The sequence below is a fragment of the Cryptomeria japonica genome, chromosome 1, assembly GCF_030272615.1.
Source record: "Cryptomeria japonica chromosome 1, Sugi_1.0, whole genome shotgun sequence".
In the NCBI taxonomy this organism is placed as follows: Eukaryota; Viridiplantae; Streptophyta; class Pinopsida; order Cupressales; family Cupressaceae; genus Cryptomeria; species Cryptomeria japonica.
This window is the reverse complement of record NC_081405.1, coordinates 75,245,057-75,270,821: the sequence shown is the minus strand read 5'-3', so window position 1 is coordinate 75,270,821 and position 25,765 is coordinate 75,245,057.

Below are 25,765 nucleotides of genomic sequence, written 5' to 3'. Positions count from 1 at the left end.
AGAGAAGCGATGAGCACTACAGTCTACACAATGAACCAAGTACTCATTAAAAAGGGCAAGGATAAAACACCTTATGAGTATTGGACCGGTAAGACACCAGTGGTAAGCTACTTTAGAGTGTTTGGTAGTAGATGTTATATCAAGAGGAGTGAACATCAGAGCAAGTTTGATGCTAAATGTGATAAGGGAATATTCCTAGAGTACTCCACAAAGAGAAAATCTCTCAAATGTTTCAGCAATAGGACTCAGAGAATTGTTGAAAGCATCAATGTTAGAGTTGATGAAACTTCTAAGAAATCTGAGGAAACCGACAGTGAGCAACTAGGAGATGAACTGGTAGTAACCTTTTGGGAACCGGTTGCAAAACATCCAAGCACTAGTAACAGTGCTCCTACATCGGTAGATGCTGATACTGATGGAGATGGGGATGAAGAAGGAAAGCTAGAGGAAACAACTAAGATCATTCCTAGGTATGTAAAGCTGAATCATGATCCAAAGCGGATCATAGGAGACAAGGATGTAGGAATTCTTACAAGAAGAAAGATCAGAGAAAACTCTTGCATGATCTCTGAATTTGAGCCTAAAACATTCAGAGAGACACATAAAGATGAAGACTAGATCAAGGCAATGGAAGAGGAACTTGACCAGATAGAAAAGAATGGTACATGGTCTTTGGTACCCAGACTGGAGCATAAAAATGTCATTGGCACCAAATGGGTTTTCAGAAATAAGTTGAATGAAGATGGCTCAGTGGTTAGAAACAAAGCCATACTGGTGTGTAAAGGATATACCCAAGAAGAAGGAGAAGACTATGGAGAAACCTTTGCTCCAGTAGCTAGATTGGAAGGAGTTCATATGCTTCTTGCTTATGCAACATTCAAGGGATTTAAAGTATATCAAATGGATGTAAAGTCTACATTCCTGAATGTAATACTAGAAGAGGAGGTGTATATAGAGCAACCAGATGGGTTTTCCCTATCAGAAGATAGTGACATGGTGTGTAGGCTACATAAGGCCTTGTATGGACTAAAGTAGGCACCTAGAGCATGGTATGAACGCTTGCACTCCCATCTTGTGAAGATTGGATTTGAGAGATCAAGTGAGGATAGTAATATCTACCTGAAGTCAGAAGGAGATCTGATTCTGATCTGTGAGGTATTTGTTGATGACATAATCTTTGGAGGAGATGATAAGATGAGTCATGATTTTGCAGATGAGATGAAAAAGGAGTTTGAGATGTCACTTATAGGGGAGATTAAGCTCTTCATTGGACTATAGATTCAACAAATAAAAGATGGAATCTTTATCACTCAGTCCAAATATGTCAAAGAGGTGTTGAAGACCTTTGGCATGGAAGGCAACAAACTGGTTGGTACACCGATGGTGACCGGTTGTAAATTATCCAAAGAGGATGACTTAGGGTTGGTAAATGAGAAGGAATACTAATCAATGATTAGTAAATTGCACTATGTAGTAAATAGTAGATTGGACATTGCACATGCAGTGGGCATTGCTGCATGGTTCCAGAAAAGCCCAAGAGATTCCCACTTGGTAGCAGTCAAGAAGATTTTGAGATATCTGAAGGGAACTATTGAATATGGATTATGGTATCCATATAGTAATGATTTCAACCTGAAAGTGTTTACAGATGCTGACTAGGTTGGTAATGTGGATGATCGAAAGAAGACAATCGGTGGTGAATTCTTTTTTGGTGGAAGACTAGTCTCATGGATGAGTAAGAAACAAAGCTGTATCTCTCAGTCTACAACAGAAGCAGAGTATGTTGCAACATTTATGAACTGCACCCAGACAGTTTGGATGAAGCATGTTTTAAATGGCTTCAAAGTTCCTATATCTGAACCGGTAAGTATATTTTGTGACAACACAAGTGTGATTAACATCTTCAAGAATCTGGTTTTACATTCTAGAACCAAGCACTATGAGCTTAAATATCACTTCTTAAGGGAAAAGGTTCAGAACGAAGAAGTTGTACTCGAACATGTTTCTAGTAAGGAGTAGTTAGCAGACATATTCACCAAGCCTCTACCGAAGGCTACCTTTACCTATTTGAGAGGTGAATTAGGGGTGCTACCCCTTCAAGAGGTGAAGTAAAGGTGTTTTCTTCACATCAGTCAGGACTTACATTGATATATTTTTCTCAGGATTGGTGTATTGAAGGATGCTACTCCTTAGGGGGAGAAACATAGTAGAACATAGATGTTTATGCCTTCACTTTGGAATTGTTGTCAAAGGGGGAGAAGATATGAAGTGGAGAAGATCTCTGCAATATTGGGGGAGAAGATGTGATGCTCAGAGATATCTCAGTATATTGCCATCAATGCCAAAGGGGGAGATTGTTGTCATATGTACAGAGTATGTTGACATGATGATATTGTATGTTGTCATTGATGTCAATATGATGAAGAGTGAACCAGTATATTGAAGTAAGCACTTGCAAGAGAATCAGTATATGTGAAAAAGTGAAGCGGTATGGCTGTCCAAGTGAACCGGTATGTTGAAATGTGAACCGATATATGTGAAAAAGTGAAGCGGTATGTTTGTCCAAGTGAACCGGTATGTTGGAATGTGAATCGGTATATGGAATGTTTTGTATTGAGGTTTCATATGGTATGACTACCAATTGGTAGTCTTAGCTTCAGGGTTTCTGGTTGAAGTGTTCTATGCCTATGTGATTCAACCAATGTCATCGAGTGATGAGTTAGCATTGTAATGAAGAATAGATTGTGTTGCCACGTTAGCCTTGTGCACATGAAGGATCTTGCATGAAGGAGATTGATCCTATCTACCTCAGGAATGTGCGAAGTCTCTGTAAATGGCGGAGAACACGTGATGGGTTATCAGCCTTCAAGAAGTGGTGAAGAATGAATGATGGATAACATCTTGAGATCTGTTTAAGACTATTATAATCAATGCAATATGATCAACGGTTAGGGTTGAATTGACTGAATTGCTTAACCTAAATATTTAGGGTTTAGGGTTTATGCTACCAACCTATCTGTTTCCTATAAGGTCGATGTTGTTTTTCATGTTGAGTTTGTTGGCAAGTGTTGTGTGTGTATCTAAGTGCAAAGATACACGATTCTTGCCAGACCAGATAAGAGAATAGATACCTGCAAAGTGTGAGTGCAGAAGGAAGGAACTAAAGCGGATCTGCATTGGCATTGAGTGCTGTTACCATCTCATTGTAATACCTGTTGACCTCTAACCATTTCAACAGTTAGAAAATCCCTTAACAGGGTAGCTTTAACCGACTTGCTGCAAAATCCTTTAACAGGGTGACTCAAAATCATTGAGTTCTAAAAATCCTCTAACAAGGTAACCTTTAACAGGGTTTAATCCTTAACCCGGTGATCCCTAGTAGGATCGGTTCCTAACAGAATCTATTGTAAAGTCTTTAACCGGACTAGGCTCCTAATAGAGCGGATTTCAGAAGGGTTCAAAGAATAGCTTGTGGGTATTCATCCCCACCGTGGTTTTTCCTAGTTGGGTTTCCACGTGAAAAATATGCATGTTATGTGTGATGCTTTGTTATTCTTTGTTAAGTGGTAAAGCATGTTGAACTAGTAAGTCTTTACATTTTTGTTGTAGTATTACTAGTGTATGCATATGGTGAAGTGGAAATAAGATGTTAGATTGTGTGGAAAGCTGAGTTACCAGTTTATGTCTTTCACTATGCTTAACCGGTAGTAATATGGTTTAGACTGGTGTTATTGCTTGTCAGTCAAAGTGCACGGTTCTCAGTCAAACAAGTTCAAGGAAAAGTTTTTTGCCTGTACTGATTCACCCTCCCTCCTCTCAGTATCGGTTTGGTACTAATCGTTCATCATTAATTCATCAGTCGTGTCGTTAGGGGTCATATGGTGTCCTAAGGGGTCGTAGGACACAATATGACCCAGAGCGACCCAATATAGTGTCATTAGGGGTCATATGGTGTCCTAAGAGGTCATAAGGGTTCATGGGACACCATATGACCCCTAACGACACAATTTGGTTTCTTAAGGGGTTCTATGGTGTCGTTAGGGGTCATATGGTGTCCATAGGGGTCATATGATGTCTTGGGACACCATATGACCCCTAATGATAGCATATTGGGTCGCTTTGGGTCATATTGTGTCCTAAGGGGTCATATGGTGTCCTAAGGGGTTATATGGTGTCCCATGAACCCTTATGACCTCTTAGGACACCATATGACCCCTAATGACACCATATTGGGTCGCTTTGGGTCATATTGTGTTCTAAGGGGTCATATTGTGTCCTACGACCCCTTAGGACACCATATGACCCCTAACAATACGATTTGGTGTCTTAAGGGGTCCTATGGTGTTGTTAGGGGTTATATGGTGTCGATAGGGGACATATGGTGTCTTGGGACACCATATGACCCCTAATTAAGGGGTCATATTGTGTCTTACGACCCCTTAGGACATAATTTGACCCAAAGCGATCCAATATGGTGTCGTTAGGGGTCATATGGTGTCTTGTGACACCATATGACCCCTATGGACACCATATGACCCCTACCGACACCATAGGACCCCTTAAGACACCATATGACCCCTATGGACACCATATGACCCCTACCGACACCATAAGACCCCTTAAGACACCAAATTGTGTTGTTAGGGGTCATATGGTGTCCTAAGGGGTCTCTTTGGGTCATATGGTGTCTTACGACCCCTTAAGACAACATATGATCCATAACGACACAATTTGGTGTCTCAAGGGGTCATATGGTGTCCTAGGACACCATAATATGCCTATGGACACCATATGACCCCTAATGACACTATATGGTGTAATAAGGGGTCGTATGTTGTCCTTAGGGGTCATATGGTGTCCTAAGAGGTCATAAGGGTTCATGGGACACCATATGACCCTCTCCCCTCTCTCTCCCTCTCCTCCTCCTCTCTTTCTCTCCCTCTCTCCTAATCTCTCTCTGTCTCTCTCTATCTCTCTCTCCCTCTCCCCTAATCTCTCTCTATCTCTCTCTCTCCCTCTCCCCTAATCTCTCTGTCTCCCTATCTCTCTGTCTCTGTCTCTCTATCTCTCTCTCTCTGTCTCTCTCTGTCTCTTGCTCACTCCTCTCTCTCTTTCTCCCTCTCTCCCTCTCCCCTAATCTCTCTCTCTCTCTCTAAAATATGACTAATAAAATCCGATATAAGATTTAATCGGATATTGGATTTCAGATTTCTGCCATCGCCATTAATGTGGTAGTTCAGTAAATAAAAGGCGGCAACGGGAAAATTTTTGGGGACCACAAATTTATACATTAAAATCGGATATCTGATTTTTGTATATAAAAAAAGAAAAAAAAGCCTTGTGGGCCATTTTGTGGATTCGAACGGCCCACAGTCAGCATATTCTATTTTCTGTCGAGGATCATGGGTTTTCAGATAGGTAGAGACAAATTTGTGCTTTTGGGAGATTCTTAAAGTGAAAACTTACATTGTCAATCACATAGGAGCATATGTGTAGAGGGAAATGGGGAGTAGTAGTCGTCGGAAGTCTAAACACAAAAGAAAACTTTCAAATGACCAAATTGAAGTGTATAGAGAAAGAGATAGAGAATGTCATAGGAGGAGAAGACAAGGTATGTTAAATATTGCTAATGTTACTTCAAGTGAAGAGGAAATTGAATTTGAAAATGTGCCACAAGTTATTGAAAATGAAAATGTAGATTTTGAAAGTGAAAATATTGAAAATTTTGAAAATGTTGAAAGTGATAATAAAATGCTCAACATGTGGAAAATTTTGACATAGGAGGTGAAAATGTGGAAAAATTTAACATTGAAGGTGGAATTGCTCAACCAAGTGAACAGTATGTAACACCTAACTACTTTATAAATGAAGACCCTCTTATGGATGAAAGACAAATTCCAAATCCAAGACCTTCAAGAACCCCAAAATGGTTATTTTAAATCAATGAGAACATTATTACGAATCTTGAAGGCAAGAGGTCAACAAGAACTGTTTGGTTGTGGGCTACACAACTTTTCAACCAAAATTTTAGCAATAAGACATTGATCGAGCAATGCCAACTCTTTGTTCAATTGCTAAAGATAATAAAGATGAGACCATTGCTAAACAAATTAAAGATTCGTATGAACAAGAAGATGGAGAGAAATTCTATTATTGCAAAAAATCTATTTGACGCTCTCAATTCTATTGGAAATAATACCAAAGAAAGAGATAAGAGAGCCGCTTGAAGAGTGATTACAACCTCCTTAGTAAGCCATCAATTGAGGAAGGCTCGTCAAATGAGACAAACTTGTGTTGATTTTAACATAGATCGTAAAACTTTGGATAGAGCACTTGCACGAAGACAAAGACTTGATGATCCACTTCAACAAGATACATGGGCATTTGGTGGGAGGCTTCCACGTGTTGATAGAAAGTTGACTGACAATGTGAAGGAGGAGATTCAACAATTTTGGCACTCTAATTCTAGAGTGTCACCCAATGTAAAGGATGTTTTGAAATTAAGAATCGGAAAACCGAGACCGCACACCGCATCCCAAACATTTCTTGGAATCAAGCTAAACAATGTTGTACAATTTTTTTTGTGAATTACATCCAACTTTGCAAATATCACAAAGGGCCTTTGAATCTTTGAAACCATTTTATTGTGTTCCTCTTACGATTCACAATACTTGTTGTTGCAAGTACCATGTGGAGTTTTCAATGTACCATGAACTTTTATGTCATATTCGTTCTATGATGCATACTAATGAGATGTTGCAGGAGTGTGGTGCAATGCTATTTCTGAGATCATCGAGAGACTTGCAAGATCTATTTTTATGCCCTAGAGATGATGGCTGCTATTTCTATAGAAATGATTGTTTGAATAAAAAGTTCTCACAATGTGGTGGGTTGTCAAAGTTTGTTTCATGTTTTCATGAGGGCAGCGAACATGAGTTTGGAAAGAATTATGTTGAGAAAAAAAGATATGAGACAATGAAATATACTTTCAAGAGTGGAGGTGAAGGTTCTAGATGCGAATTAGTTTCAAGAGAAGTGAGTATTGCTGATTTTATTTTGGATTTTAAGGAAAATATTTTCTACAACTATGCAAGGCACACCCATAGGTCTCAATGGTTAGATCAACAATTCAAGATGTGTAAGAACTCTTTCCCGATTGGCACTATTGTATTAGTGGTTGATTTTGCAGAGAACTATACATTGCAACCATAGAATGAGGTATAGTCTCAGTACTACAATTCAGTCCAGATTGCTATTTTTGTTCACATTACATATAGACATGCTCCTGATAGTACATAAGAGGACAAGAAGATAATCAGGGAGTATCATTTTTATATGAGTGATGATAGATCACACTCCTCCGAGTATGTGCAACATTCTTTCGAGAATTTTTTTGAGTTCTTGCATGAGAAAGATATTGCAATTGACCGACATATAATATGGTCAGATAACTTTACAGGTCAATTCAAGAATGCCCGTATGTTTTATTGGTTGAGTAGAATGCATGTAGAGAGGCGTATACCTCATATTTGGTGTTTTTTTGAGGCAGGGCATGGGAAGGGAGAGCATGATGGAACAGGTGCATGTTTGAAGAGAGCTCTAGTTAAGGAGAAATTGAGGATTTCAGGTGCAAATTTCTTTGATGCACGTTCTATTGTTGATTGGTGTAGTTCAACATTGTCACATGGAGGTACTCTTGATTCAGCAGTGAGCAGATTCTTTTGGCTAGTTGAGGAGGGAACAATGGGAGATAGATTAGATTGTCAAACAATTAAAGATTCTTCAAAGATGCATTCATTTCTCAGCTCAGATGAAAGTACATGGACCATTTGGACATGAGCGTTGGCTTGTTTTTGTCAGAGTTGTGTTTGGTGTGATTGGGATCAGTGCGAGTCAAGTGAGTGGGTTGATACATGGGTTCCCCACTATCTAACTCCTTTATCTCAAACAATATCTTTGTCAAATGATGACATGGAAATTTCACCTAAGTATGATCGTGTATCAGATCTTGTACAACCAGGACATGTTTTTGCACTTGTTGCACCACAAGGGAATGAAGAGAGATCAGAATATTGGTTGGCACGATGTGTACATGGAAAACAAAAGCTAACACAACCAGTGACAGATGATGATGGATTCACATATCCTACAGATTCAGTTGTTGTTGTGGGAACTTGGTTGCGAACATACATGATTAGAAAGAATGGCATACCTGCATTTGAAGACTATGAGAGACACAAAACCATTATAATGTATTCACACCTTATTATAGCTACAAATGTCAAGTTGTTGAAGAATCAAGCAAAACCGAAGACCAAAGAGCTATGGATAGTGACTACTGCTGATCATGAAGTAATACTGGATACTCTTAAGCAAAGAGATGACCCTTCAGGCACACTTGAGTAGTAGGTCTTTAATGGTGCCTTATTTTTTTTATCATGCATTTAATTTCAAATAATGATCATTAAACCTTAATGATCAAGTTTGTTATGTGTATATTAAGGATGTGTTGAAAATGCAGGTCTATTGATGAACATTTTTTTTGGCAACACGGTTGTTGCATGCACATAGTGGGTACAATCGATATAATCAGAAGGGATGTATTTTTGCAACATGACTTATTATCATGCATTTGATGAGCTTTACAATTTTTGTTATTAGAGAACACTATTTGACAATTTTTTATGATAAAATTATCGCAAAAACTTTATGCTCATGCAGGTCTTTTTTGATGATATACAATAGTATCACATTATGATTTTTGCATCAACATAGTGGGTTCTGTTGATATAATTCGAAGGGACGTATTTTTGTGGTATATAATCTGACATTTTCATTTATTATCATGCATTTCAGTTGAAGTGATTATCATGAAGCCTTTATGTTCATCCATGCATTTTATGTGTAGACTAACAATTCTTAAAAATACAGGTTCATGCTAGATCATTCGTTGTTGACAAGACCCTCTCTTGGTGATGGTAAATATTCCTTTGTGCATTAATGAGATAAAATTTTGTGCATAAAAATTAAGTCAAGTGAATGTATTTCTATTTAGAAATGACCATATCTACCATCATCTTCAACCATGCAGAGAAATGCAGTGAGAAGGGCTTTAATCAACATGCGTCTTTCTTCAAAGTTATGCTTGTATACTTTGCAGAGAAACTGGTAAGTTTTGTAATTATACAATCTTGCGCGTCTTAAAAATGTTTCAAATGATCTATTTATAATTTGCCAAACTAATTTGTATTAAGTGTTATAATTTGTTTCAACACATTCATTCTGTATAAAAAGGTTACTTATTTTGGTCTTCATTTATATGCAGTCATTGCTGTACGTAAGCTTTTCTCTTAGGACATGAGGATGTCTGATGCAGATGAAGTGGGATGTTGTATTTGTATATGGATGTGAATTGATGTAATATTGTTATGATGATATACAATGTCCATGAACAAATTGGTTTATTTATATTGATGATAATGTCCATGTATCTGTACATGAGTACATTGGTGTAGTTGTATTGATAATGAAAAAAATCATGTTTGCATATCCCTTCATGGATGTCACATGCAAGTGTAATGGTAATTATGTGTATACAATACATGGAAATGTTGATGATCATTATGTGTCTATAGTGTAATGCTTGTTTATATATAATTTTAGCACTTAGGGCGCTCAAGGGACGACGTCGGTAGGGTATGACCCCGAGTGTTCGATCGAGTAGGGGAAAAAAATGGGAGTGTTCATATGGTAATAATGCCCAACTGGACATGTCAAAGCCGACAGTTCATCATCGCAACGAGCAGAATGAGAAATTAGCCATGCGACAACATTCGATTGAGTGAGTGACAATTTTTTTGCCAACCAAAAATTGCTGCCCTAATAAAACCGTAGGGCAACATGAAAAACCGAGATAGGCTTTTGTAGGGACCCCTCTTGTGGACTCGTAGGTTCAAACGGATCATTCACAGGTTCCATGAATTCCGAGTTAGGGCTCGTCAAAGTTTGACAATTTTGAGCACTTAGGGCGCTCAAGGGATGAGGCCGGTAGGGTATGACCCCGAACGTTTGATCGAGTGGGGGGTCAAAATAGGAGCATGCATAAGGTAATAATGCATAAATGGACATGTCAGAGCTGATAGTTCGTCATCACGACAAGATGAATGAGAAATTGGCCACGCGACAATATTCAATTGAGTGAGACTGACGGTTTTTTCGCCAACCGAAAAATTCCTGCCCTAATAAAACCATAGGGCAACTTGAAAAACTGAGATAGGATTTTGTAGGGACCCCTCTCACGGCCTCGTAGGTTCAAACTGATAGTTCTGATACTTAATATAAGTACAAATACAATAGCCAACAAGATGAGAGGGGGGGGTGAATCATACAAACTTAATCTTCCATAAAAACATCAGATTCAACCTCGGTAATATATACTTCAGTAATATAACCAAAACTGCTAAACATACAAACTCAAAAGCATATAAACATCATAAACCTCATAACACCAGATTTAACGTGGAAACCCAAATAGGGAAAAACCACTGTGGGATTTTGGACCCACTAAGAAATATACTCTTCTAGAGTATGCTCGGTTAAAAGCAAATTCTGTTAAAGATTACAAACAAATTGCTAGATGTGACCCGGTTAAGGGATTTCCCTCAGATCTGTTAGGATCTTCACCTTGTTAGAAGTGACCTTGTTAAAGGATTTCAAACACTCAATTAGAATGTCACCTTGCTAGAGGGTTTTACAAATAAGACTATTAAGTCCACTTAGTTAAGAGATTTTCTGTCACTTTCACAAAATAACAGTAATAAAATCTATTTGCAACTTCACATCTAAAATGCTAAAGCAAATTCTTATTTGCTCAATACAATCTAGACATAGAACTAATCTTGTCCATCTACTGGGCTTCTATACTCTATTATTCAAATAGGTCTTCAAGCTTCTATGCTCAGTAATCACTATGTAGCATCCCTGTGCATACATTTGCCTGCATACATTGTTTATCAATAGTTCCCCATTTATAAACAATTAGCTAACCGCTTAATCTCCTTGATCACATTTCCCATGATCAATCATAGCCATCAGATCTTCTTGCTTGACCAGGTTCAATGCATCTTTCAATCTGAAAAATGTTTTACCTCACCTTAGAACTTGCATACATTTCTTGGAAGTTGTGCTAGGGTATTGCGGTTCAATCTAAACTGTAGAACTTCGTGTTGATTTTCCATTGCCATAGATTCTTAACAAACTTTATTTATGACATACCAATCATTTAATCAGTTCCAGCTCATCATCTTCCTTCATTAAATAACGCATGTAAACATTTAATGCATTCAGTTACAGCTCGGTTACAACTCGGTAAATACTAAACTTCACTCGGTACACATTCCGCCTTCATTAACCGATAGCGATAACCTTAGGGTTTACCGACTAGGTTCTTTGGTTGGTAACATAGTATAGTATTAACCTTACAATTTACAACATATGTATGATGTCAAAACAATCTAAACATCATGATCTCATCATTGTCTAACTTGGTAATAGTTGCCCTTTAAATACCTTATTCATCCCCTTATTCATCATATTCTTTCCTGTGTCTTTTACTGACATCTTTATATTCTTCAAATCACACTTCTCAAGATATGGCAACATCATATTGAATTAGAAAATCAATTTCTTGACATCAATGACAAAATAATAATATCAAGACAGTAAACATCCTTAATCAGTTATATCCATAATCATCAACAACCTTCTCAATATCCTTATTGAAATGCCAACAATCTTCCATTGTCTGTTATAATTCCAAATGCTAACAAAAACAAATCATTTGCAGGTGCCACAGATTCCGAGTTAGGGCTCGTCAAAGTTTGACAATTTTGAGCACTTAGGTTGCTCAAGGGATGACGCCGGTAGGGTATGACCCCGAGCGTTTGATTGAGTGGGGGGGAAAAATAGGAGCATACATAGGGTAATAATGCCTAACTAGACATGTCGGAGCTGACGGTTCATCATTGTGATGAGCTGATCAAGAAATTGGCCATGCGACAACAATCGATTGAGTGAGATTGATGATTTTTTTGCCAACCAAAAAATGGTTGGCCTAATAAAACCATAGGGCAACTTGAAAAAATGAGATAGGATTTTTTAGGGAACCCTCTCATGGCCCCGTAGGTTCAAATGGATTGTTCGCAGGTGCCACGGATTCCAAGTTAGGGCCCATCAAAGTTTGATAATTTTGAGCACTTACGGTGCTCAAGGGACGACGCCGGTAGGGTATGACCCCGAGCGTTCAATCGAGTTGGGGGGGAAAAATAAGAGCATGCATAGGGTAATAATGCCTAACTGGACATGTCAGAGCTGACGGTTCGTCATCGCGACGAGCTGAACAAGCAATTGGCCACGTGACAACATTCGATTCAGTGAGACTGACGATTTTTTCGCCAACCAAAAAATTGTTGCCCTAATAAAACCGTAGGACAAATTGAAAAACTGATATAGGATTTTGTAGGGACCCCTCTTGTGGCCTCGTAGGTTCAAACAAATCATTCACAGGTGCCACAGATTCCGAGTTAGGGTCCGTCAAAGTTTGACAATTTTGAGCACTTAGGGCACTCAAGGGACGACGCCAGTAGGGTATGACCCCGAGCGTTCGACCAAGTGGGGGGGAAAAATTGGAGCATGCATAGGGTAATAATAGCTAATTGGACATGTCAGAGCCGACGGTTCATTATCATGACGAGCTGAACGAGAAATTGGCCACGCAACAACATTCGATTGAGTGAGACTGACGATTTTTTTGCCAACCGAAAAATTGCTTCCCTAATAAAACTATAGGGAAACTTGAAAAACTGAGATAGGATTTTGTAGGGACCCCTCTCATGGCCCCGTAGGTTCAAACAGATCGTTCGCAGGTGCCACGGATTCTGAGTTAGGACTCGTCAACGTTTGCTAATTTTGAGCACTAAGGGCGCTCAAGGGATGACGTCGGTAGGGTATTAACCCGAGCGTTCGACCGAGTGGGGGGGAAAAATAGGAGCATGCATAGGGTAATAATGCCCAACTGGACATGTCGGAGCCAATGGTTCATCATCATGATGAGCTGAACGAGAAATTGGCCACGCGACAACATTCATTTGAGTGAGATTGACGATTTTTTTGCCAACCAAAAAATTGCTGCCCTAATAAAACCCTGAGCATTCGACCGAGGTGGGGGGAAAAATAGGACCATGCATAGGGTAATAATTAATTGTATCAAGTATTGTTCATTAAATGAATTGTATTGTTCATGCATTGTATTGTTCATTGAATGAATTGTATTGTATTGTTGATTAAATGAATTGTATTGTTCATAAATTGTATTGTTCATTAAATGAATTATATTGTTCATTATACAAACAACACTTACGATGAAATGAAATGAATTGTATTATTCATTAAATAACCATTATTAACCATTATTAATTATTGGAATGAAGATTAAATATTTCCATGATAACACCACGCACAGATGAGTAACAATTTATATGATCGAATATCAACTTCTGTATATATAAAAATATCCAATGATTACAAATGTATGTCCATACATAAATATGGCATAAACGCCAACTGAAACAAAATGTATGTCTAAATACATGAATGTATGTCCATATACAAAATATACATGCCAACTAGACATGTAAGCATCCCAAAACTATCTATAACATCCTAAGCTGCTGATGGATCATCAAAATCGATCCTCTTCATCGCACTGCTCGACTCTGAAGGATCCTGCACAAGAAAAACAAACCATGATTAATATTAGTTATATTATATAATTCACATTCTAAAAGTTAACATAAAAATGAACTATAATTGAACTATTCATGTTTACCTCATCTTCACGTTTTCTCTTCAGCTTTGCAGGAATCTTGATGTATGTCTTCGGTAGAGGAGGTATGTTTTGAATATTTTCATACACAACCTACATATGTTCGGAAACATGACATTGATACAAGTTAGCATATAATTGTCACTGATAATAACAAATTATATCTGCTAATCAAAAAAAAAATAAACACACATCTACTCGAGGCATCTCTTCTTCTTCTTCAGGTATACTGGGTGTAGTCATCAAGGATGTGAAGCCAAGAATTCTCTCTCTATATACACAACAAGTATATGAAACTATCAATCTATGTCTAGACATGTATAATCACTACAAGTTATTTAAAATATTCATTCAATCATATTTGCATTCAATTACCTTTCCCTTGTCTCCAACTACACTACCAGATACTAAATCACACTGCCCCACACTCATGCTGCTTGTACCCTACAAGAGTAAAATAAGATATACATGCAAGTTACTACATAATCTAATTAATACCAATATAAATGATGAGTATGTATGTACAATAAAATACAAACGATTAGGTGCAATAATATATGTACCATCAAGCTATCAAGGCCAAATGAAATGGTCGACAAGGTGCCCTCCTGAATCTGTTTCAACTCCTCCTCGGTCATCAACTATTAAATAGACCATGTCAATAAAAATTAGTACTTAATATTATCTAGATTATAATTATTTTATTAAAATATAACATGAACTGTGAAAATACTGTAGTGTCGTAAATTGTACGCACTTGCTAGGGTGGTACAATTTCACACCTAGTTTAGCACCCGCCTTGGCGCATTTTGCATTTTGCATTGCATTTCCCCTTTAGCACTTAATTAATTAAATTAATTAGGTCTAAGGTTCTATTTTATCATCTCCCATATCATAAAGTTGGGCCCTTTTCATTAAAGTGTGCCCTTTTCATCTTATTCCTCCAATACATCATTTAATCAAAAACCCTAATTAGGTCCTATTTTGAACTTGGGGGCTTGATTTTGGGGGTCAAAACATCTCGAAATCAGCTGTAACTTCGGGATTCGCTCTAAAATCATCATATCCGACGACCCTGAAAATTTGGTGAAAATTTGTCGGGACCATGGCGTCCGGCGTGCACATGGTCCTGGACATTTTTCCCGAAATTTTAGGAGCGCGATCCAATCATAAAATAAAGCTTAACCCCAAGAAATTGGCGGGAGATTCAATCTCTAGGTCGGCCAAAAGTTGAAATTAAGACCTAGGGTTTCATATATAAGAGCTCTCTTTCTTCATTTGAAAGGATCCAGATTTTTTGGTTTTCAATGACCTTCTATGCAGCGAAAGAGCAGATCTTTGAAGACTTCAACAACATTCAACATCCATCCATCAAGCATCTATCAATTTCATTCATCCATTTAGGGCTTTGAAGACATTGAAGAGCAATAGGAGATTACCGACTGAAGATTGGCTTGTACCCCTCCCTTGGGGGTTGGGTATGATTTCATGTTGTTTTCATGTCTTTGCATAAGCTTCAATATATCATTTATTCATGCTTTAAATCACTTTGCATCTTGGTTTAGAGCATTTACATTATCATTTACAAGCAATTAGGGTTTACTTTCTAGGTTGCTCTAGCTTGCTTACTTGCATTTTAGGATCTTGCACACACACAAGGTCTGCACACACATTACTTTTACAATACAACTTGGCTATTTGTGGAGGTGGAAATCACCAAAGCGGGGGTTTGACTAAGGCAAAACCCTATATAGCCGCCCACCATACCTTTTCAGATATAAGTGCAGGTTTTGGGATTTGGACAATGCCGCAAGTTGTAGATCCGATGGAAGTAGACTGAGACGGAACAACACACCAAATTGCAGAGAAAAAGACCAGGACAGGGGCATGGGGCACCCTGGTCCTGCCAGGACAGGGGCGCTGGGCGCCCTGGTCCTTCTGTCAGACAACATTTTCAGCATTTTTGACACCTTTTCAGGTTGCAAAACAGCAGTTTCCAGAGCAGTTTCAGGTGCAGAATCAGGATAGTGGCGCCCGTGCCCCCGTCCCGAACATTTTCACTCAGATTTTAACACCAGGTACACATTTACATTCTTATCTTATCCTTGTGTTTACAGCTTTCCATTGTTTAAGTTCAATTCTGCAATCTTGTTATTAGTTCATACTTGCACTTTGGGGTTGGGATTGAACTTGCATCATTCTATCTTTCAATTGCAACAAAGGAATAGAAATCCTAATAGGTAGCCCGTGGCTTTCTCTTCCACAAAAAGAAGTAGCCAATTGTGTGATACCTCTAGGCTCTTTCGTATTCCACAAATGTGTGATTGAAAGTGAGATTAGGGCATGTTTGCTTAGTGTCACTTTTTCCCCCACACAAATACAAATCTTACCACTACATCATCAATGTATGATGACAGTGCCTCCTCACCTCTAGCATGTGAGGACTCCCCAGGGTATCCTCCAGTCTATGTAATAATATCTGGTGCATCATGCATCTCATGCACCTCATAATCTGCACCGTCCACAGGAGGATCAACGGGCTATCCAACTGGACCCAAGCATACATGCCCACACATGACACAACTATGGGGCACACATATGTGTGGAGCCGAGGATGACGTGTCAACACCACCGGATGCACCGCTACCATCAAGAGTAGGCTGAGTTACTGACCCATCCTGAGAAACCAAAAGGCTACTCAAAGAGGGAATAGCCGATATGGTCCGTGAAGCCACCTCACAAATGATATCAGGATGCTGCACTGTAGGTGGGGGATCAACAGGAGGAGGGGGGACATATGGGCCTTGGACTACTTTGACTACCCCAGGTCTATTTTGGGGCATACCTAAACCTACACCTTAGAAAGGTTGGATGTCAAAGTAGTTCACATGTTTGCGTAAAACAAAGTCATCATATAATTTTTTTATGAAATAGAAGGGGATATCAAGATTGTTGTTGGGTGGTTTGTCGAAAACCATCCACCAATGATCCCAAAAGTTTTTCACAATCCCATCATTTGTGCACCATTTAATAGGAAGTTTTATTTTTTGGGATCTACGGGTTGACCAGTGCAGGGATTGACAAACAATGAGGCGATATCGACTTTGGATATCTTGAGATCCTTGATATCCTTATACGACAAGCTATCTGCATATTTTTCCCTCATAGAATCTCGCCAAAAAAGGGCGACATTGTGCTCCTCAATCATGGTTTCCATACTCTTTATGACCAACGTGAGAGGATCAAACATTGGGTTTTGATGGGGGATCCTACGATATACTTCTGCAATCCCCCTCAATTCATTCAAATTTTGTGCAATCAAATCCTGAATTGAGGGGGGGTTTGGCAAATGAGGGTTTGGTTGTTGCAGTTGTGGTTGGTCAGTGTTTTCATTGTTATCCCCCATTTTTAACCTAATTGAATGTAAACAATTAAATTTAGTTAACAAATTTAAACAATTAGGTATTTGATTTAAAAAAACCTAGTTTTCATGAAAAAAATCATATTTTCAATGAAAAATCAAATAAACATTAACAAAAAATACAAAAAATGAATGAAAATGATTGAAAACGATAAAATTCTTACCTTTCAATCTATTTTTTAGCAATTTTTTGCCAAAACACCGGATATCGGGTGCACCGGATATCAGATTTTGATAAAATCGTGCAACCCATGAGTTAAAAATGACTTGCGGGCTGTCACTGTTTAAATATATTTGTCTCAGAAAATCGGATATCCGATTTTTATACTTAAATTATTTTAAAATAACATATATAATATAATAATATATAATATAATATAATATAATATATTATTATATTATATAATACATATTGTATTATATTATACATATTGTATTATATTATAAAATATAATTATATAATACATAAATTATTTTAAAATAACATATATAATACATATTGTATTATATTATAAAATATAATTATATATTTTATATTGTAATATATAATATAATATAATATTATATATTATATAATACGTATTCTATAATATATAATATAATATAATATTATATATTATAATATATAATATAATAATATATTATATAATACGTATTATATAATATATTATTATATTATATAATACGTATTATATTATATTATAAAATATAATTATATAATATAAAATATAATTATATATTATAAAATATAATATAATATAATATAATATAATATAATATTGTAATATATAATACGTATAATATAATATATAATATAATATATAATATAATATAATATAATATAATATTGTATTATATAATATATAATATAATATAATATTATATAATATAATATTATATTATATATTATATATTATATATTATATATTATATAATATATATAATATAATACGTATTATATAATATAATATTATATTATAATATATTATTACATTATATATATTATATAATATAATAATAAATTATATATTATATAATATGTAATATATAATATATTTTTAAAATTAAAATTACAAATAAAAATCGGATATTCGATTTGCATAGGTAATTACCAAGCCAAGGTGTACTGACACCTAGGCCAAACAAAAAGTCAACACAAATTTTTGCATTTTTAGGCGAGTGAAGAAGGCTATTTTTTTTCACATCGCCACTTTTTGGCCCCCCTTGATCCCGCACTAACCCCTAACTTTAGGTGCATAATATTAATTATTATGTGCAAGCCTAGGTTTTCCTTTTTAGGGTTTCTTGACCTATTAGAGGTTGGATTCTTTTCCTTTGTATTATTCCATTATCACATTACACATTTTGTGAATATTGAGCTCTCATCTTTTTGAGCATATTTTCTGTGTATTGTTTTTTTGTTATTTGCTTCCTTGCTTCTCCTTGTAACAAGTTATTCAGCTTGTAGAGATCTTTAGGCTCCTGTGGTGTTGTATTTCTCAACTCTCACATGGTATCAGAGCTTCAGATCTGCAGCTATCTGTTCTTGTTTTGATAATTTTTGGATTGGAAGCAGATCTGGGGTTTCAGGAAGTTTTTTTATACACTTAGAGATAGGCCTTTTTTTTTTTTTTAATTTAATTTAATTAATTAATTATTTTTTTCTGAGCACTTTGGACCTAAATGGACCTCATCATCATGCCCAGAAGGCCCAAAAACCCCTATAGTCATATAAAACTTGATCATTTTTCGCTCCTGAGCCTTTGGGAGTATTTTTTTCTAGTACCAAGCTGTACGACCCTAACACGCAGTTTGAGAAATTTTTTTTCAATTTTTTTTTTGCCTTTTTACGGCATGCAGGCCAATTTTTTGATTTTTTAAAAAGTAAAAAAAATAAAAAAATCAAAAAAGTTATTGAAAAAGGCGAAAAAAGGTTTTTTTTTGAAAAATCAAATTTTGTTTTTTTTGTTTTGGGGGGTTTCTCCACAGTACGCAGGGTACCGTGGGGGCCCCTGCCATGCTGCAGGCCGCCGTCGCTGTTAGAGAAGGCCCCGCCGACTGTCGGCGCCATCTGACCCCTGCCATCCCCGCCCTTCGACCCCCGTCGGCCAGCCCCTGCCTGCGACCCTTCTCCCCATCGCAGCACCTCGCCGCCGCAACAACTGCCGGACCTCGCCAGCCCACCTGCCGGCCCCGACCTCTACGCTGCGCCGCCCGCAACACCTCACCAACCTCCCTGCCGCCACAACTGCCTCACTAGCGCCCTTCCCGCCACTGCCGCCAGAAGCAACACCGTCATCGAGCCCTTTTTCGCCTACTGCCCCTGCGCTTTCCAATCGCCGCCATGGTTCCTCCGCTAGAAACCACAGCAGCACCGCTGCGCCACCCGCCAACCACCGAAGCGCCACCCATGAGCCACCTTCGCTCAGCCCTGCCCCGTTGCACTTCCCTCTTGCTTTTTTCAGGGAGGGTTGGTTTTTTTTCCATAACTTTGGCAAACAGAGTCATTTTTTCAAAAACGAATAGGCGTCGAAAAGCTGGTTTCAAGATAGACTTTGTGATGTTGGAATTTTTTTTCCAATTTTGCTATTTGACTGTGTTTTTTTCCAATCAAAGTGGGTTCTCTTTTTTGCACTCCGAGAGCCATAGAATGAGCATCCGAACTCCATTTTTCAAAAAATTTATATCGTTGGAAAGCTTGTCCTATGTAAATTCCAGCCATATGAGTTTTCTTTTTAGATTCTGCTCCAGGAATTTTTTCTTCAGTTTTTTTCTTTTTAGCACTCTGTGGATATCTTGGTTGTTTCAGGTCATGGGATCTCTTCTCTGAGTAGGATGTCTTGGTTTTGGTTCTTCTTTCTATTTCCAGTCTTATTATCATTGTAGCTTTTTTTATGCAAACACACTGAGATAAAGTGCCATCATGCATTGGGATCTTGCACATCTTGTGCCTTATTGTACATGCACTACTTATAAAGTGCCATGAGGGGGTTGATGTTTGCCTTGTTTGCCATCTACCTTTGTCTAGTGAGTGTTCCTTCCATGACATTCGCCTCATGCTATGTGTCAAGTGAGTGTTCCTTCAACGACACTATGTACTGTCTCTACACCTTCGATGTTCTTGGTACTTCGTCGTGCAGTTCTTGTTGGTCGATATTTTTAGTGTACCTATCCCTCTCCCTCTTCAGCATTATGGGGAGGTTTTTCCTATTGGTTCTAATGCTTCCATGGTTCGATTGATCAGCTCTTCAAGCTTTGGTTTCTCATGCCATTTGTATCTTCGAGTTCAGTTGTTTGCCTTTGTTTGCCTTTTGATTCTAGTAGTGTCATTTGAGGGTACTCATACAGATTATAGTCTTCTCTACCTGGTCATGTTCTCTTTCAGTGGAGGTTCTTCAGATCAACAGTTATTCTTTGACAGTGTTTGCAGGTTCTTCATGCTTCAATGATTCTTCTGATCTTCTCTTGTTCCTATCTTTTGGAACATTCTTGTTTGGAGGTTTTTTCAGTCATTCTTCTTGCCTTTTCCATCTTTGTTTGGAGTAGAGTTTTGTTTCCCACGTGGTTTTCTCTATTTCTTCGGTTCATAAAGATTTGGTTGTATTTGGGTACCTGATCAGGCCTTGTTGTCGGGACCCATCTTTCCTGCTTTCAGTAGTTGTTCTAGGTTTTAGCTTCTCCCTAAGTCTAGCTTAAGGGGGGGTGTTAGAGTATTCAGGTATTTACTCGATTAATTAAATAATATTTTTTTAATTATTTAAGTTCCCTTTATCTCTTTTACACTTAAACTAACTTTAGGTGCATAATAAATAATTCTTTTATTAATTATTATGTGCAAGCCTAGGTTTTCCTTTTTAGGGTTTCTTGACCTATTAGAGGTTGGATTATTTTCCTTTGTATTATTCCATTATCACATTACACATTTTGTGAATATTGAGCTCTCATCTTTTTGAGCATATTTTCTGTGTATTGCTTTTTTGTTACTTGTTTCCTTGCTTCTCCTTGTAACAGGTTATTTAGCTTGCAGAGATCTTTAGGCTCCTGTGGTGTTGTATTTCTCAACTCTCACAAAAATTTAATTCAAGTAATGTATATGAGGTGGAGCTACCAGATACCTTGGATATATCACATATATTCAACATTGTAGATCTTTATCAATATCATGAAACCAAACCCTATGATGATAGTGAACCGGATTTGGAGAAGCAGTTCCCTGAGAAGAAACCAGATGAGATTGAAGAGATTTTGGATAGAAAAGTCAGTAAGAGCACACGTAGAAGATAGTACAGAGTATACCTTGTGAAGTGGAGAGACTGACTAGTTGAAGATTCTTCCTGGATTTCTCAGGCAAAGGTGGACCATATTGGTTTTACATTAGCCCCATCAAAGTGAGGGACTCTAACCTCGGATGTTTGATGCAAGAGCATCCCCAGTTCTTGGTAATCTTGCATCAATAAAAAATATTTCATTTTTCAGTAGTTCAGTTTTTGAGATTTGGAGAAGCAGTTCCCTGAGAAGAAACCGGATGAGATTGAAGAGATTTTGGATAGCAGAGTCAGTAAGAGTACACATAGAAGACAGTAGAGAGTATACCTTGTGAACTGGAGAGACTGACTAGTTGAAGATTCTTCCCCGATTTCTCAGGCAAAGGTGGACCGTATTGGTTTTACATTAGCCCCATCAAAGTGAGGGACTCTAACCTCGGATGTTTGATGCAGGAGCATCCCGGTTCTTGGTAATCTTGCATCAATAAAAAATATTTCATTTTTTAGTTTTGACCTTTGTTCATTTCAGTAGTTCAGTTTCTGAGATTTCACCGGATCCCTTTGCGTTGATCATTTCTTGTGCGGATCTAGATTCAACTTGCATTCCATTTCTTCTACCTTGTTTCTAAAACCACATCTCATTTGGATCTCTTTCCGACAAGTTATCACTACTGGATTGGTTGGCAGTTTTCTATTTTCGAACCTGTTTGAGCTTAATGACTAGTTGGCATTCCCGAGTCTTGCTGAGCAATTCCTTGATGTGCAGAACCAACTGGTCCCTTGTTAGATGATCTTCTATGCTTGGCCGACCTTCCTGTTGATCCATGCTTTGCAGAAATTCTTTTCCAGAGGATTTTATTTCATATTTTGGGGCTGACCTATCTGCATGTTTCATTTTCCCACCTTGGGGAATGATATCTTTCATGGCTGACCCAGATGTTTCCGGATTATATATATTGTTGTATCTAATCTTAGGATGGTGGAAGTAGTTGATAGAATGATCATTAGATTGTCATTTAGATCCGATGAGTGATTCCATATTGATGCATATGGATGTAATTTTGTAATAAGGCATTTCGCCTGCATGTTGCTGACAGTTGTAATTGGTTTAATATTATGATTCACGCTTGATCTGGCATTCTCTCTCTCTCTCTCTTGTGTTGCTTAGTATTATTTCATAATTGCTGCATGGTCCGGATTGTCCTCATTGAGGATCCTCCTCACCGTGTCTGCACCATACTAATACTTCTCACAGGTTGTAATCCATTAAGTAAATTATTTGAAATGATGTCTCCATATTCTATCAACAACTCTTTTATTTCTTCTGGTTGTTCTCCTTCATGCTTCAAATTTTCAGTCTTCTTAGGAACTAAAGCAAAACACATATTCTGAAGCCGAAACACAATACCATTTTGCCATCAATGACAACATAGTGAAACCAACTAATTGAGTTTCAATTGCCAACAATCTCCCCCTTTTTCATTGATGACAACATTCATGTGAAAAATGGTCAAGGTTTCATCTGTCGGTTCATCCTACCTACTCTCCCTGAGCTGAGCATTCATTAGTGCAAAATACTCCACATCTCCATAACTCCATAACTCCATATCTCCCCCTAATGTATACAAATCCTTCTATTCTTTTTCACATCTATATCACTCCCCCTTTGACATCAATGCCATCAAAAATTCTAAAAAGAATGTCAAAGATCCAAAAAACTGTACAATGAATATCTCAAAAATATCTTACCAGAGCTTAACAAATTTCAAAATTTCTGGATAAGCCTTCTCCAGTAGCTCAAGATAGGTATCCCAACTAGTTTTGAATGTGCCAAAAATAGATACAAGTCCACTTAATATATGTGCAAATGAATCTTTCTCATTTACCTCTGCCGGTGTGGGCTTTCCCACCATATCCATACATTCTTTCTTATGTACACTGAGTGAATCCAACTGGGGACTCACCAAGCCTCTCAGATTTCTGGACCTTCTTATAATTTTGTGTCTTTCCTTCTCAAGAACATAAATTTGGTTTTCCAAAATTAAAATTTGACTATCAATGGATGTAGTCAATGAAGTCAATCCGTCAAAAGAGTTAGATATATTTGCAATTTTATCCTAAAATTCTTTTATCTTTTTATCCACATTAGCTGTAAGTATATCAGTGTTACAACATACCCTATAAATATTTGGACACTTCTTCAAGGAATTATCTATCAGTTTCAACTTCTCATCAATTTTTTTCTTCTTTGATTCAATTACCTGATCAAATGCAACTCTCTTAGCCTGAGCGAACCTCTCCAATGCTTGCCGGTTTGAAATCTGCTATAAGGATTGAAAATCCTTTGAAATATGTTCAATGATTGTCTTAAGCTTGCCAGATGGGCTCACTTCATTGTCAATCTTGCACTCTGGGACTAGTTGTGTAAGAAAGTGATTGATTGATCAATAATCCCTTTATCTGTGGATCATTCCTTCATTAGTTTTTGTGTTGCCATCATCATGAGTTCAGTAGGACTCATCTTTGTTATGTTTTTCTTTTCAACCTGCGAGGTGTCAATTGACAACAATGATGGACCAAATACCTATTCTCTGCCAGTTTCCCCTTTTTTCTCCACTGATGATTTATCCTTTATAACTTATTCACTTGCACCGGTGGCTTCAACAATTGGTGCAGTCTATGTAACTGCCGGTTCCTTTGTAGGAACTGTAACCTCAACCTGTTCATTTTTATCCAGAGGATTATTATCCTCAATATTAGTATCCTGTATATCATTAACTTTTTCACTCTCTGTGTTAACCGGTATCTCAATATTTGTTTGTACATTTGTATCTATTGGGGGATAAATTTCCACTATTTTAATGTTTTTCAAAATTGAGGGTGAAGTACCCATAATCCCTTTTCCTTTTCTTTCAACCGGGCTGTCTACAATGTCTGTCTTTGATTCTAGTGAAGTAAATAATCCTCTGTTTTCTCCAAAGAACTTAACCCATGCTTTTTGAGTCTCTTTTATTATTTCAGTTACCCTTCCTAGCATCAGACTGGTTATTCTATGTTTGCTATTAAAAAATTTTCTATTTGCCACCTCAAGTGTCCTTTCCATTTCTTTTGGGGCAATAGTAACACACACAAATAATAATTCTTGAATTTTGATATGCTTATCTTCTTGCATTGCAGACGGTCTCCTAGCATCTAACGTATTATATAATTATGCCAGTATTTGATTTTCTATTTCTATTAAGGCTTTCTTATAAATATCCAAGTATAATAAGACTGTTTTCTCTACCTCTCTTTGTTCATCATCCTCTAAGTGATCATAGTAAAAATGTACATTCTTTAATATGCCATCCTTACTGATTTCATCTACTAACTTTGCACAAGTTTTAGGTGGAACCTTACCAGATTGAATAGTTGTATCAATGTCATTCTTTTTCTTCCTCTTTGCAGTACCAGATGCAACTGAAGGTGTTGCCTTTGGTGCTTGCATCTATGCCAGTATTTTGAATGTAACCTTCCTAAACGGTTTCTTTTTAGCTTCAACCTTTGTTTCCTCTATTTTATTTCTCACAACCCTCTTGAATGCCAACAATGTGTCATCATCAGATTTAGACTCTGTTGTAACATGCTCAATGTGTACTTATGGATTCTTCCTCTTCTCGCCTTTCTCCGAGACAACATCAATTAATTATTTGATGTCCCGTGAGAATTTCTCAACAAATTTGCTTGCTTTTCCTTCTTGCTTCTCTCTCTTCTTCCAGTTGAACTTTGTTTCAACCTCATGTGTTTTCTGTTGTGCAGTACCATAGGGCTTCTCTACCTCATCAATAGGTATATCAATCAACATTTTTGCATAAGCATCAAGAATCTGTACATCCACCTCATAGCCCATTTTTTCAATCCAAATATTTCGGGGCTTAATCGCTTCCATAAGTGTTTCATCCTTTTTCACCATGAAGCATATGTCAGTCGAATATTTTTCTATAATATGCTTAGGAATCCTTACCCTAGACTTCATAGATTTTTGGAATGCTTTGAAATATCCCCAAACTTTATCATCTCTTTGACTTCCTAAAGCAGCAATTGACTGTTTCAGTTGCCTCGCTACCGAGATGTCAAATACCCATTGCCTTTTACCAAAACCGAGTATATTATTCATGAAAAATAACATCAAGTAGACTATCAAGCTGCCATACCGGA